General features: G+C 37.2%; 1 long non-coding RNA gene across 9 annotated transcripts in view; it reads left to right on the top strand.

The window, feature by feature from the left end:
• Nucleotides 1–16,165, top strand: part of LOC105466685 (uncharacterized) — a 114,032-nt gene that overhangs the window by 74,229 nt on the left and 23,638 nt on the right. For 6 of the 9 annotated variants that reach the window (XR_011620821.1, XR_011620819.1, XR_011620818.1 and 3 more), the window contains 4 exons: nucleotides 6,255–6,304; nucleotides 9,129–9,332; nucleotides 12,489–12,575; nucleotides 15,859–15,916. This is a non-coding gene — a long non-coding RNA (uncharacterized lncRNA). Of the gene's footprint in view, nucleotides 1–6,254; nucleotides 6,305–9,128; nucleotides 9,333–12,488; nucleotides 12,576–15,564; nucleotides 15,637–15,858; nucleotides 15,917–16,165 lie in introns of all 9 variants that reach the window. The other 3 variants (XR_011620820.1, XR_011620822.1, XR_011620817.1) reach the window with 2 other exon arrangements.

Below are 16,165 nucleotides of genomic sequence, written 5' to 3'. Positions count from 1 at the left end.
ATTTGTTGTTGGCAAGCTACACAGAAATGCATGATGAAGGCAGAAAGAAAATATCAAGGAAACAAGTCATATCCTTTTAAGGATAAAGCTGTTCTTGTGAACAGTAACACCCAATACCACAGGATAGCCAATTAACCTGTTTCAAGAAGAGTTCCCATCGTATATTTCACTCTTAAAAGTGTAGTGGTCTTCCTATCTTTAACCTCATGCTTCCTTTCATGTTTCTTTGGTTTTTCAAATTCTCTGTGTATCCTCCCAGAAAAAACAAAATAAACACAAAAAAATAAATGAGGAAAAGAAACCCAGACACAACATTTAAGGTTAAAGAGTAAATTGTACAAAGGAATTGAAGAATTCAAGAGAGATCTTAACTCACTTCCTCAAAGGATTGTAAGTTTTATTTGAAGTCATCCTATGCATTAAAATATCCAAGATTTTTATTACAGTGAATAAGGGAAGAGAAAGGAGGAAGAAGATACTATGTTTAATTCTTTTCATTGTGGTTAACATTATTGTGGTAGATGTTAGTGGTTGTAAATGGGATGAAACTTACGGAGGGCTGCTGAGTTGCTGGTCAAATTTCATCTCTTGATTTATGAGGTCCTTATTTTGCTTACTTTGTAATCATTACGTATAATTCATCAAGCTCTACGTGAATAATTTGTATGCTTTTCTTTATATCTAGTATATTTTAATTAAAAGTTCATATGCAAATAAAAAATTAAAGAGAGCTCCAAATGTATTAAAAAGAGCAAATAATTAAATTTCATCCTGGGCTGTACTGCAGTTGGTTACTGCAGTTAGCTGTTATAGCTATAGGGGAGAAACATAATACTTCCTTTTACCTGGAGATGTAAAATAACTAAATTTGTGTGTGGGAGTTTACCTTTTTGGACTACATGTTCTGTGTGACCAATAAATTGTATAGTAGGTGAGTCTTCAATGATCGTATTTTAAAGACACATTGCTCAAATTTACATTGTTCTTACTTGATCCTCTACAAAAGTAAGAACATACCATTAAATCTTAACTCATTTGACATCATGCTGCAGGAAGATAAGGTATTAAAGTGTGGGTATATTTCTTTCTGTTGATTTAACATTATAAGGCATAGATACTGTGATATCCAAGACAATAAATAGTAAACATATTCATTATTATCTATTTTTAAAATGTCAGTTATCTTAGAAGTTATTTATTTTCCAATGTTGTGGATATTGAAGTTAATTTCTCTGATTAATGTCAAAAATCGTCTGCTGTAGGGAAGAAGGGCTGATATCCTTTAACTTTTTGAAAGATTGTAGGTAAAGATTTCTTTGGAAACCTAGGAACCACACAGAAGGGGACTTGAATTATACTAAAAATCAAACTCCTTTTTCAGGAAGATCAAGGAACCATAAAAGAGCTTTGCCCAGCCTGGAACACCCCTTTCCTTAGTCCTTATCTGTCTCAATTCTTTCTTGAATGTCTATTGGTATTCACCTTCTCCAGAAAGTTTTTTGGATTGCCTGGCTAACTCAGATCTACATTTCTATAGTTCAAACCCCTAGCACTACAGTTTATAAACAAAAATATCACAAAGGTTGGTTTGCTTGTCCTCAGCATATAGTTAATAGGTGTTTGGTGAATGAAAAAGTTGTCAGTTGGGGCTATTGACCTTCAGAGGGGGAACTGTTATACCTGCTTGCTAATAGTCAGAAACTGTCTAGCGGTAGTAGACATTCTCAATGCCTATTAATTATTTTAATTATTTAAGAGTACCAAGAAAGAAGAGATAAAAGACAGAAAAAAGAAAGGGAAAGGGAAAGGAAAGGAAAGGAGAGGAAAAGAAAGAAAATTTAGTTGAGTAGGGTTGACAAGTCTCTAAAAGCAGGTCATGGTGCAAATTCTTGTGTGCCTGACACAGAAAAAATAAGTAGCTTACTATTGACCAATGGTAATTTCATTCTTAAATTAAGACATAGGCAATGAAACGTAGACCACGACCATATTTTCTCTCTTTGAGTTCTACATGCATGAAATGAATCTTTGAGGGACATTCCACCGGGCCAAAGTCTAGGCTGAAAGATCTTTTAAAACGTATAAAAATGAGAACTATTTTAATTTTTAAAAAATTAAGAATAGGCTGCAAGAAGTTATAGCAGAGAAAAGGTAAAGAATTATATCCTAAAGTATGAATCACATGTGTCTTGAGTTTATGCATTTTTAAAGTTTAATCCCTGAATTGAACTAGAATTCACCATCTATTAATTTTATTCTAAAATCCCCCTCTAATTTCATAAGCCAGTTTTACAAGCTTTTGGTTTAATTTATAATTGTGTAAGAAAATTGTGGTTCTTCAAATCATATTAAAAACAAATTTAAACCAACCAATCCAAACAACAAAAAGCAAAACGAGAATGTACAGAAAGACATAGAGAAAGAGATTGACAAAAATGGGAAGGCATCTAGAATTCATGTTGCATAGAAACTTGGGCTGGAAAAAGAGGACTGAAATGGAATATGATTGATAACTTCACAAAGTAGGCACAAATTGGAAGTCAACACAGGCTGGCTTCATTTCAATATTGATAACTTTCAAAGCATCAGAGCTGTGCAGCACCAGGCAGAAGGACCTCATGAAGGAAGGCACACTCATTACTGGAAATGTTCAAACAGGGCCTGGGTGACCACCTCTCTGGGTGTTGGAAGGCCAAGACTTTGAGAAGCCATTCGATGAAATTTCTTCTAATTTTTAGATTCTATAGAATGTACTATCCCACAAAGGACATGGGAAAACACCTCTCTATTTCCTTATTCTTTCATTTTCTCATATCAAACCAAATAGAATTGATAAAATCTATCTTAGAATGAATAACAGAGAGTATTATGACACATTTCCTAAGTAGCTAAAATCTATAATGCTCCAAACAGAATAAATGCTAGGCTCAAATCCCTAAATCAGATGGAGAAAGGAAAATACCCAGGTCTATCTTTTATAACATTTAAAATATTATATTTGATATAGTGCTGATTTTCTACCATTTTATTAGCTATAATGGTTATTACAGTTATAAGTTTTAATATGTCTATATATATACATATGTTCTAAAAGAAAAGATGAGTTTAAGTGATGCAGGACTTATTAGTTCTGTAGAACATATTAACCATTGCACTATTTTCTCTTTTATACTTATTCAGGAACTAATTGTATATCATACTGAAAAGAAGAAATTATAAGATCTAAAAACAGGCCTAACTGTCTGGAGGCAGAAGGAGATAGGTCCCATGGTGCTGACTTGTACCTTGTTAGGGTGGTTCACTAAGTCGTGCTTATGGGGGTGTTTGAGATACATTTTCAATTAATTTAACAGGTGTTTGTGTGCCTTTAAGGGATCGAGGGTAGAAAGGGAAACACACTATGTTATTTTTTCACTAAGAGTCACAGTCAGTGGGAGAAACAGACAGGTGAACCTAGAATTACAGTATGTTAAGACAGACACAATAATAGAAGTACATCAAATTGCTGCAGATCAGAGAGGAGGGGCATGTATTCCGAAAGGAAAGTCAGGAAGGCTTCATGGGAAATGTGAGATCTGAGCTCCAAATTTGGAAGAGTGAATTCATGTGGGCTACATGAAGAGGAATGAAAGGATTCCAGCAGTAGAGTGATTCAGAGGTATCAGTCTGATACTGTCAGGTAACTGATGCTGCAAGAAAGTGCTGGACCAGTCATGAAATGGAGAGTGAAGCAGGTGAATGGACAGCTGGGAGCTCAATAAAATGAGTTGTTGGCTGGAAGGGGAGGGCATAAAGGTAGGGTTGAAATAGGACCGTTAAAGGCAAGCCTGATATAAGAGTGGGTTGAAGGGCAGACTGAGAACTAATCTTCAGAATATTACTTTTTTTTACTTGTATTATATAAAGCTTTCTCTAGTGTGTGGCTTCATGGCTTTATGGGTCATGGAATGTCTTTCGACCAGCATCAGACACCCAGGTGGCAGCCTCAAATAGCACTGCCTGTGTCCTGCTGGAAAAGCCAGATGTTGGCTTGTTGCTTTTTTTGCATGAATTTTATAAAATTGCAGAAAATTCTGGGGAAATGGAACTTTGATTACTCATATTTTTCTGCCCATGGGGAAGATGTGATTTTAGAAGAGATGAAAGATAGGATATACTTGATCATATGTTATTTTTCATGATATATTGTTGATTATATGCAGTAATAAATTTAAAAGTAATAAGGAATCAATGCTTTATTTCCATGAAGAGGGATCTTAGTTGTGATTCCATAAAGGTGGCCGGGTGTTTTTCGGGAGGATTGTGGAGATGGATGGTAGCCTTCTGCTCTTGGTTGTCTTCTTGCCTGGTTGCTCACTATTCCCTTTACTTTTATTTCTGTTTATTTATTTAATTTATAATTGATATATTATGGTTGTACATATTTTTGGGGTAAGTGTAATAATTTGTACATGTACACAGTGTGTATTGATCAAGTCAAGGCAATTGGGATATCCCTTTCAGATTTACTCCAGGGCAGATCCCCTGTGCACATCTAATTGAAGCAGGTGACCTGGATGGCTTTTAGGTTCACCTTAGCCTGACTAAACTTTAGCCTTCTTTCTGATGGCAGCCCCAGATCTCTCTTTTCTTACAGCATTCATTCGTTGTAGAAAACTTGCAACTCTTTCTGTGCTCCTTTGAAATGTAAATCTTTGAAAAAGCCTCTTGCCTGTTTTGTAATCCTGAATTGTTTTTCTCAAGGAGCTGAGGGTCCTCCTTTTGAAATGCAATTATCAAGAAAAATAGAGCCCCCATCTTTCTGGCTCTGTGTGGGGATAGGAGCCTAACTTTGATAAGCAAAAATTAGCGAACACAGAGGGCCTAATTGCATTGACCAGTTCCCCACAGATGACTCCTGTACTTTTCCACTAGGTCACCTCAGCATTTAAAAGCTCTTCTAACTTTGGTTTCTGCAGAATTGAGTTCAGTCTGTTTCCCTTATTGCCATAATCTTGGCCCCTAATGCAATAGGTGTGGAATAAATCTCCCTTACCTGTTTAACTTGTCCACTGCAACTTTTCTTTGACATACAGTATGCCTAGAATCACACTAAAAGCTGGCCACATAAATCTATGGCCAAAAGAGGGTTCAGTATAAGGTGAAATTGGCCCTAGCAGCATGTGTTCATGCTAGGTGACTGGAGATTTTAAAAACCTAGGTAATGAACATAGTGTCTCCCTCTGAGTTCTGTGTGCACAAGGTGAATCTTTGAGGGATGTTCCACTGGGCCAAAGTCTAGGCCAAAAGATCTTTTAAAAGGCGTAAAAATGAGAACTGTTGGGGCAGAATGATTAGCTGTGTCAACTGAAAGTAAATATAGAATACTGGATGGGACTGAAGGATGGAGATAATTATTCCGCTGCACATTCAAGGAGTTAAGTTGTTGTGTTCTGCACCCCCCCAGAGATAAGATGGAAAATTAAGTCATATATGGAACAAATCTCTTTTTATGATGGTAAAGTTTCTTTGAACTGCTTTTATGCCTTCCAACTAGTGAAGATAATTGGATAGGTTATTCAATGATTCTTATATGACAACTTTACTTGCAAAAACAAAGTGGGTCAAAAATGCAAATGTAGCATTCTGCTTGAATGCAAAGATGGGAAATAACATAAGCAATTATCTGACAAATGGCAGCTGTTTAAACTGCAGGGTACTAAACTGGTATCTTAGCAGGGGTGTCATTATCTATAGGCCATTAAAAGTTTGTTTCTTTATTATTTCATTTTTATTGGCTTTGGTTTTAAAAAGGGAAAGATAAACTCCCCAACTGAAGGCTTTAATACTTTTACTATATAAATGTTGCTCTATTACCAAAAAGATATCTTGTTATTTGATTAAAGTTCTCAAAAGAGTAATCTCAACTTTTTATTATTTCTATTTAGAGATAAAAAAAATACTTGAGTGTGTATTTGTGTAACAGCCAAGTTGAAACTTTTATGTTGACATGATTCTTGCTGAAGTTTATCTTCACAATTCATATAGATTGATGATTGATGAGAAATTTTAATTTTTTAAAGTAAAATTTGGATGCGATTAGCATCTCAGGACAGAACATTCTTCATGGATAGAATTCTGTCTACATGGAAGTGGGCAGATAAATGGGGCAAACTGTGGTGGAATGGCAAAGGAGGTAAGGTTACTTTCCATTGCTCCCGTTTATTTTATTTTTTTCATTAACTCCTAAGCACCATCTCTCTCTTTCATTTCAGGTATTCAGTATCCTGCTAATTGTAATCCGATCTCCCCTGTAGAGAAAATGGTAATTACTTTCAGGTTCATGAATACCAATTGATGCATTTACCTCATTATTTTCTTTGATATGACAGCTACACTAATAGATCAGAACAAAATGTGTCCATGTAGCATCTTGAGTTCATCAAGTCACTTTGCAAGTTATCTCCAATATATTTGGGTTAGCTATAGAAATAGAAGCTAGATGCTGGCATCTGTAGATAGATTAATAATCAAATGTCTGCATTCGTAGAATGACTACTAATGAACTGCTGTCAACAAGAAGAAAAAAGTTTGATCGGTGTAAGAAAAAAGTTTGTAGCTGTGTCGCTTCTCTCTTTACTATGTTCTTAAATGAACACATATGGGCAGTGTGTGGTGGCTCATGCCTGTAATCCCAGCACTTTGGGATGCTGAGGTGAGCAGATCACTCAAGCTCAGGAATTTGAGACCAGCCTGGGCATCATGGCAAAACCCCGTCTCTACAAAAAAATACAGAAAATTAGCTGAGCATGGTGGTGTGTGCCTGTAGTCCCAGCTACTTGGGAGGCTGTGGTCAGAGAATCACCTGAGACTGTGAGGTAAAAGCTGCAATGAGCAGAGATCAAGTCACTGCACTCCAGCCTGGGTGACAGAGTGAGACCATGTTTCAAAAAAAAAAGGAAAAAGAAAAAAGAAAAAGAAATTAACATACGAGAAATACACTTTTTTTTTGGTATGATGTGCAACCTAGAAGGAAAGTGAGCCTATTGGGCACAGTGGCATCAGGAGCCACTGAAAAATTTGTCAGACTGGGAAATTGTGTTATGCCTAATAATATTACTTTTATTAAGGATGAAAGTAAAATCCTACACTGGTGAACTCAAATCCCATGAGAGTAGGGACAGACATAGCACAAAGCATGCAAATGGAACTGAGATTTTAACTGAAAATACATTTAATATGAATCATCAGTCAGATATGATCGCTATAGAGACTAGTGCAACTTTGGTTAAATTAATAGAAATGTACTTTAGAGAATGATGGAGGCATTATCCTTGTCTTTTCTGTGTGTCAGGCAACACTTTGCCGACTGCTTTTAGTCCTAAGTGCCACAGTTTAAGGGAAAAGTGCACAAGTTGAGGGCAGTTAATGGAAGGAGCTGGGGAAGAAGACGCCATGCTGTAGAACTTTAGGAAGCATTGGAGCTATTTAATTTGATGAAATGAATGTGCCTGTGTGTATCTGTGTGGTTAGAAGCATGAAATGGGTATATTGGAAGAGCTACATATCAAAGGATGGTTACCTGCATTCTATTTAGATCCAACAAATAGAATTAGAAGAATTAGAATTAAAGAGTGCATAGGGCTGGGTGCAGTGGCTCATACCTATAATCCCAGCACTTTAGGACACGGAAGCAGGAGGATCACTGAAGGTGAGACCAGCCTGGGTAACATAGTGAGGCCCCCATCTCTAAAGAAAAAAAAAATGAGGCGGACATGGTGGTACATGCCTGTAGCCCCAGTGACTCAGGAGGCTGAAGTGGCAGGATTGTTTGTGCACAGGACATTGAGGCTGTAGTGAGCTGTGATCAGGCCACTGCACTCCAGCCCGGGCAACAGAGTGAGACCCTGTCTCAAAAACAACAACGACAAAAACAAAAACAAAAACAAAACAAAACAAAACAAAAACAGAATCAAAGAAAGTACTCTAAATGGGGACATTCTTTTGTCTAATAAAATCTTAAGGCCGGGCGTGATGGCTCACTCCTGTAATCTCAGCACTTTGGGAGACCGAGGTGGGTGGATCACCTGAGGTCAGGAGTTCCAGACCAGCCTGACCAATATGGTGAAACCCCATCTCTAGTAAAAATAGTACAATCAGCCGCGCCTGTAGTCCCAGGAGAATTGCCTGAACCTGGGAAGTGGAGGTTGCTGTGAGCCAAGATGGCGTCACTGCACTCCAGCGTGGGTGACAGAATGAGACCATCTCAAAAACAAAACAAAACAAAACAAATGAACAAACAAAACCCCAAAAAACTTCCATAAATTTCCTAGCTGATTTAGGGTAGAACACAGTTCCTTATGCTGGATATGTGAGCACACATCTCCAAGTGATTCCTGTTTACATTTCCAGCTAGATTTGATGCTTTTTTAGTAGACTTTCAAAATCTCTTTTTTAGTAAACTTACTTTTTAAGTAAGTTCTTTTAGTAAACTTTCATAACCTCTTTTCTGAGATGTTTCTTTGCACTTCTGTAAGAAAGTTCATGGCAACAGCTTGTTTAAGAATGTGTCGGGCTGGGGCGCAGTGGCTCACGTCTGTAATCCCAGCACTTTGGGAGGCCGAAGTGGGCGGATCATGAGGTCAGGAGATCGACCATCCTGGATCACACGGTGAAACCCCCTTTCTACTAAAAATACAAAAAAATTAGCTGGGTGAGGTGGCGGGCGCCTGTAGTCCCAGCTACTCAGGAGGCTGAGGCAGGAGAATGGCCTGAACCCAGGAGGCAGAGCTTGCAGTGAGCCGAGATCGCGCCACTGCACTCCACGCCCAGCTTGGGCGACAGTGCCACACTCTGTCTCAAAAAAAAAAAAAAAAAAAAAAAAAATTTATTCTATTACTGGAAGTGCTGACTACATATCTTATGTTAAAGTTGCTTAAATGATCACATGATTTTTATTGGTAGTATTTAATTACAAGTTCCATTTGTCTTTTCTTTAATAGCCTCATTCAACCTCTGTCATTACAGTTGTTATTGCTATCATATGACTTGTAAGATAATTCCAAATATGTGGATAGAAAGTAAAAGTTTTAATGAGTCACTAAAAGATCTTTTTGATGGTTCTTTCATGTTTTTGTCTTGACTTGCAGCTCTAGAAGCTGCTCACCTTCATGATTTTGTCTGGAATCTGGATGATCTTTTGCCTGGACAATGGTCAACACGCAATTTGGCTTTGAAGAGTCGGGCCCACAATCTCAATTGTGATACAGAGAGGAGCCCACATTTCTACTCAGATTTTTGCTATAAAGATAGACTTCATATCTAAAATAATAAAGAATTAATTGATACCTCACGTAAGTTGAATCATGCAATCTGTCCTTCTGTGACTGGCTTATTTCACTTAGCATAACTCCCTCTAGGTCCATCTATTTCACCTATATGATGTATCTAAGATACTTAAATGCATAGAAGCTGAAAATAGGATGGTGGTTGCTAGGGGTTGGCAGGAGGGGAAGAATGGGGAATTGTTGCTCAACAGGTATAAAATTTCATTTATGCAAGATGAATAAGTTCTAGAAATCTTCTGTACAACACAGGGACTATAGGTAACAATATGGTATTAGATACTTAGTAATTTGTTAAGAGGATAAATCTCAAGTTGACTGTTCTTATCACAAAACAAAACAACATAAAAGATAATGACAAAAGCAAAACATAAAAGAATACAAGGAAATTCTGGGAGGTGATGGATGTGTTTAATAACTTGATTTCGGTGATGGTATCTCCGATGCATGACTTGGTCCAAACTGATCAAACTTGCAGTATGATTTTTCTGTATATTAATTATACCTCAATAAAGCTGTTAAAAATTAATTCATGCTGATATAAACTTTAAAAAATTTGAGATGCAATTAAAATGCAAGATTTAAAGAAATGTGAACACTGGTTGAAAATTAGTGAGAAAACATCTAATTCTGCCAGTCATCTCTGTTTCTCATTTATGTCATGCTACTTCTATCTAGATCAGAGCAAACTCATTCTGAAACTGTCTTGCTTTTAGGTTCTGTCTTTCCAGGACCCATAGCCAGGAGCTGCTTTCCACTTACAGACACAAGTGGCTCGCTCACTCTTCTAGGTGTTAGCTAGCAGGGGCAGAGCTTTCTCAGGTATTTTAGGATTTGTTGTTGGAAGGTCTCTGCTATGTTCCTGAAAATTCATTTTATCCCCTTTTTCCTTTGCAACATAGAAAGAGGAAGAAACAGTTACGTGGATTATTCTGTGTGAATCCTCTTATAATTTTTATCACCACAATCACCAGCTTCCCTGCAGTTTCATTTCACTTTTCTTTTACCTTATTAGTGTGTTATTGTTAATTTAAACATAAAGATATGACTTACTCATTAAACACTGCTCTGCTGGTTCCCCTAGCAATGGTCCTAAAAGGTTTCCAGATCATTTACAAACCTACATCTAATTCAATCTGATTTTAGTTACAGTCCAAGCTTATTATTACATACATTTTAAAGTATATCTAAGCATAGCATCATTTGTAGTTTAAAAACAGAGATGTAAAATAACTTTGAAAAGAGGAAACTGAAGCTTTGTAATCATGTAGATACACTACCTGAATGACTTACTGATAATTTCACTTTTTAAGTACCTTTTACTAAAATTAGTCCGTATGTTTTTGTTTGGTTTGTAAGGTGTATAACTGAGTGTCAGATCCTTAAGGGCGCTCAGTCCTCATGGAGTTTATAATCAAGTAAGAGTCAGGTGATCATTTCATTGCCATTAAAATATTCATCAAATATAAATGACATTCTTTAAATTCACCTCTGTTAGACTGACTCACTGAAATCAAACCTTGTCATTCCCTAGGGAACATATTCCAATTTATGGCCAGGATGCTGAATGCTCACAGCTAGTAAATTATTTTTTACTAAGTTGCAGTGAGGCACCTGCTTGCTAAGAATTAGTTGTTGGTTCCCAAACCTATTTATGCCAGTTGTATATATTTCTGTAATAATATATTATAAACAAATATTATAGAAACTAATGACCTTGTGAATAAAAGAGTGTCTTATTTCTATGAAGACTAAGTTGAAGTCTTTTGAAAGGTTATAATAAAGGTAATAAAAATAATCAAATTATGTGTGGGCAAGATGACTACAAAAGATTAGAGAAAATCTTAAATTTTCAAAAGGTTATATACTCTGATTATTGTAAGAATCTTTAGATTTCCATTGTATTTAAAGAAAATACTGAAGCAAACAACATGTTTTAGGACTTCAACCAGCAGATTCATTCTTTAATTTGAAAAGCCTTTGTTAGATATAATTACACTGGCAAATGTATACATTTTTAGATAAAATTAAAAAAAAGTGTATGTTTTTGATTTTTCCTTTTAACAAACTTTTAAAATTAACTTACTATTAGCTTTGCCCATGTATGCTAAGAGGACTTTTACAATGACAAGTAAGAAGAACACATTGATGATACGTGTTTTGGTTCAGACATTTCCAGAGCCATGGAATAGCATGAAAAAAAAAAAAAAAAAAAACCTCTTCAAAATAGAATTTTTTCCTTTGAATTGGAGTCAAACTTAGAAGCATCCATCAATGGATGAATGGATAAAGAAAATATGGTATATATACACAATGTAACACTATTCAGTCTTAAAAAAGAAGAAAATTCTGGCATTTGTGACAACATGGATGAACCTGAAGGACATTAGGTTAAGTGAAATAAGCCAGGCATAGAAAGACAAATACTGGCTGGGCATGGTGGCTCATGCCTGTAATCCCAGTACTTTGGGAGGCCGAGGTGGGCAGATCATGAGGTCAGGAGTTCGAGACCAGCCTGGCCAACAAAGTGAAACCCCGTCTGTACTAAAAACTGGGCATGGTGGCGAGTGCCTGTAATTGCAGCCACTTGGGGACGCTGAGGCAGGAGAATCACTTGAAACTGGGAGGCGGCAGTTGGAGTGAGCCTAGATCGCGCCACTGCACTCCAGCCTAGGCAACAAGAGCAAAACTCTGTCAAAAACAAACAAAACAAAACAAAACAAAACAACACAAAGAAAGACAGACAAATATTAGATGATCTCACTCATATGTGGAATCCAGAAAAGTTGAATTCATAGAAGTAGAGAGTACAATGGTGCTTACCAGAGGCTGGAGGGAGGTAGGAGGAATGGGGAGATGTTCAAACGGTACGAAGTTTCAGTTAGACAGGAGGAATATGTTTTAGAGATTTATTGTACAGCATGGTGACTTACTTAATAATGCATTGTGTATTTCAAAATTGTTTTAAAAAGTAGATTTTAAATGTTCTTATTGCAAAAGAACAGCATGTGAGGTGATAGATATGTTAATTAACTTGATTTAATTATTCTTATGTGAACCTATATCAAAATAGCACATTGTACCTCATAAAATATATAAAATATTACTCATCAATTAAAGATAGGCTCGAGGAGTTACTGAAAGGCTTTGGTTGATCGTTTTCAGAGTCTTTTCATAATAGTGATCTCATGTGGAATACAGAGGGACTCCTTCAACAGCTCACAGGAAAACAGCTGTGTGATTCACAGGAAGGTAGGTCCTTTTAAGTTTAAAACGGAGTTATGTTGGTGGTGGGTGATTTGTTCTGAACGTAAATCTGGGATTGTTCCTAGATTATTAATTCCTCAATGACAGATGTTTTTGTGTTTCTCTCGGCAAGGGGCAAAAGTGCTAAACGAGAGTCACAAGACTGCCAGGTTTAAGCATTATTAGCTTGACTCACTCAGTGTCACCACTGTCAGCTGGATACAATGGGTAACACCTCTTCTTATATGACAGTCTTGTTTTGGGATTGAGACAATGCAATGGAGATTAACATGCAAGACAGAAAGTCCTATGTACAATGATGTGTTTTATCTGCTGGGACTGGGATGCAGTAGACTTTTGACAACTTTTGTCCACACACGGATTTCAGAGAGGATGTTTCTTTGTTGTGTCCTGTCAACATATATGAGACAAACTGCAGATTCCTCTTAAGGGAGCTGAACATTAATTCATTGATAGCCCACTTTTTTTTTTCCAACACAGTGAGGCACAGTATTATTGTAGGGTATAATAAATTCCTCCTCAAAGATTTTAGCCTGTAAAGTGTTAAGTACAATGAGTTCTGAGATCCTCTCCAAAGAACCAATGTATCTGTATGTTCATCTCCCCTGTTCTTTGTTCTTCATTTTAAAGTTTAACTTCCTCATTCTCTTTGTCTCCTTGCCCCTAGTTTCAGCAAGCAACCCCCTCCTAACCTATATCACCTGCTCCATTCTGAGTCACCCCTGGTCACCTGCTCTGACCTGAGTCTTCCGAGTCACCTGTTCTGTAACTGTCCTTTCCACCAAACTACTCACCCTGCCACTCCAGGTCGTACCTCTACTCTCTTTAAAATAGCCAGTTGGAATTAGCTTAGACTGTGTGGTCCAACCCTAGCCAATAGGGGAACAACACAGCAGTAGGGGTTACCTGCATCAGGGATAAGAACCCCTTCTCCTCCCTTGCTCAGGTGTGCTCTGGCCATTACTCCATTCACGAATGGCACCCTTCTATAGAAGTAAAAATTGCCTTGCTGAGAAAATTAAATTTATGTTCAAGTGCTATTTCTTTTGTGGCACTGCAAATTTGTTTCTAACACTATTTTCTCTAGCTAAAAGAAAGAATAGTCTGAAGTATCGTTACTGCACAAGGGAATCTGCTGCCTCTTGTATCTATGTAAAGTTTTACTTTGCCTTCTGATATGCCGATTGATGTCTAAAAGTTCTTTTCATCTTATTTATTAATGATTTTGTCAAAACTACCTGAAAGTGCATATTCTAAGATATGCAATTGTATCCATTATAACTAGATGGATGATAAAGTCTCATTAAGAGAGACAATTGAAAACATGCTGTCTGGTGTGATAAATACTCTTCTTTTGGAGGCAAGCATTAGCACTGAATTCTTTTTAGGTCTTTTTAGTTTTTTTTCTTTTGCTTAATTTCTGTTAAATAGTGAAATTCTGCTATACACAAAGTATATATTGTAATACGCCTCTCTTCAGGAACCTCTTGCCTACTTCCTTAGCATCTAAAACTATTTCCACCAAAAAGATCTATTGAGATGAGAACATTAATTTATTTAGGGGGATGTATGTCAATGTTGCTCTCATATTAGGTGCTACTATATACTACTGCTTAGGATCATCAAAAAGTGAATTAATAATACTGTAGTTAATATGGACTTTTAGATTCCACCTAAAAACAAAATCTGTTATTTATTGAGAGTTTACAGTGTGCCAGGCTCTAGAACCTAAATAGATAACCTCACTTAACCCATTTATCAACCCTATTAAAGGTAAAGAAAGAGAATTATACAGGTTGTATTTGACTTAAGGTCAAATACATTAAAAAAATTATTATTGCCATTTAAAAAATAGATTTAGGGGAACAAATGCATTTTTGCTACATGGATATATTGTGTAGTGGTGAAGTCTCGGCTTTTGGTGTACCCATCACCTGAATAGTTTACACTATACCCAATAGGTAATTTCTTATCCCTCACACCCCCACCCTCCCACCTTTTGTAGTTTCCAATGCGTATTATTCCACTTGTATGTTCATGTGTGTACACACTGTTTAGTTCCCACTTATAAGGGAGAAAATGTAGTATTTGACTTTCTGTTTGTGAGTTATTTCACTTAAGGTAATGGCCTCCAATTCCATCTATGTTACTGCAAAAGACGCAATTTCTTTTTATGGCTGAGTAGTATATTCCATTGTGTATATGTACCACATTTTCTTTATCCAGCATCCATTGATAGACATTTAGATTAATTCCGTGACTTTGCTATTGTAAATACTGCTGCAATAAACATACATGTGCAGGGGTCTTTTTTTTTTTTTTTTTTTTTTTGAGATGGAGTCTTGCTCTGTTGCCAGGCTGGAGTGCAGTGGTGCAATCTCAGTTCACTGCAACCTCCGCCTCCCACATTCAAGCGATTCTCCTGCCTCAGCCTCCCAAGTAGCTGGGACTACAGGCACACGCCACAATGCCCAGCTAATTTTTGTATTTTTAGTAGAGATGGGGTTTTACCATGTTGGCCAGGATGGTGTTGATTTCTTGCCCTTGTGATCCACCTGCCTTAGCTTCCCAAAGTGCTGGGATTGCAGCTGTGAGCCACCATGCCCAGCCAGGGGTCTTTTTAATACAATGATTTAGTTTCTTTTGGGTAGATACCCATAGTGGGATTGTTGGATCACATGGTAATTCTATTTTTAGTTCTTTGAGAAATCTCCACTCTTTTCCATAGGGGTTGAACTAATTTACATTCTCACTGACAGTGTATAAGCATTCCCTTTTCTCCTCAACCTCACCAATATCTGTTGTTTTTTGACTTTTTAATAGTAGCCATTCTGAGTGGTTTAAATTGGTGTGTCACTGTGGTTTTAATTTGTGTTTCTCTGATGATGAGTGATGTTGAGCATTTTTTCATATGTTTGTTGCTGCTTGTATGTCTCCTTTTGAAAAATTTCTGATTGCATTCTTTGCCCACTAGAGTAGAAGGTCCCCAAGCCTCAGACCATGGACTGGTCCATGGCCTGTTAGGAATCAGGCTGCACAGCAGGAGGTGAGTGGCCGGCAAGCAAGCGAAGCTTCATCTGTATTTACAGCTGCTCCCCATCACTCACATTACCTCCTGAGCTCCGCCTCCTGTCGGATCAGCAGTGGCATTATATTCTCTTAGGAGCATGAACCCTATTGTGAACTGTGCATGCAAAGGATCTAGGTTGCACGCTGCTTATGAGAATCTAATGCCTGATGATCTGTCACTGTCTTCCATCACCCACAGATGAGACCATCTAGTTGCAGGAAAACAAGCTCAGAACTCCCACTGATTCTACATTATGGTGAGTTGTATAATTGTTTCATTATATATATTACGATGTATTAATAATAAAGTGCACACTAGATGTAATGTGCTTGAATAATCCCCAAACCATCGCTTACTGCCCTGGTCCATGGAAAAATTGTCTTCCACGAAACCAGTCCCTGGTGCCAAAAAGACAGGGGACTACTGCACTAGAGAATTAACATCGATTTGAATCCAGGACTGAATCTTAAGAATGGCCTTTTAACCTAGTGGTTTCAATCCTGGC

The sequence above is a fragment of the Macaca nemestrina genome, chromosome 3 (genome assembly GCF_043159975.1).
Source record: "Macaca nemestrina isolate mMacNem1 chromosome 3, mMacNem.hap1, whole genome shotgun sequence".
NCBI classification, from domain to species: Eukaryota; Metazoa; Chordata; class Mammalia; order Primates; family Cercopithecidae; genus Macaca; species Macaca nemestrina.
This window is presented reverse-complemented; position numbering and strand designations above follow the sequence as displayed.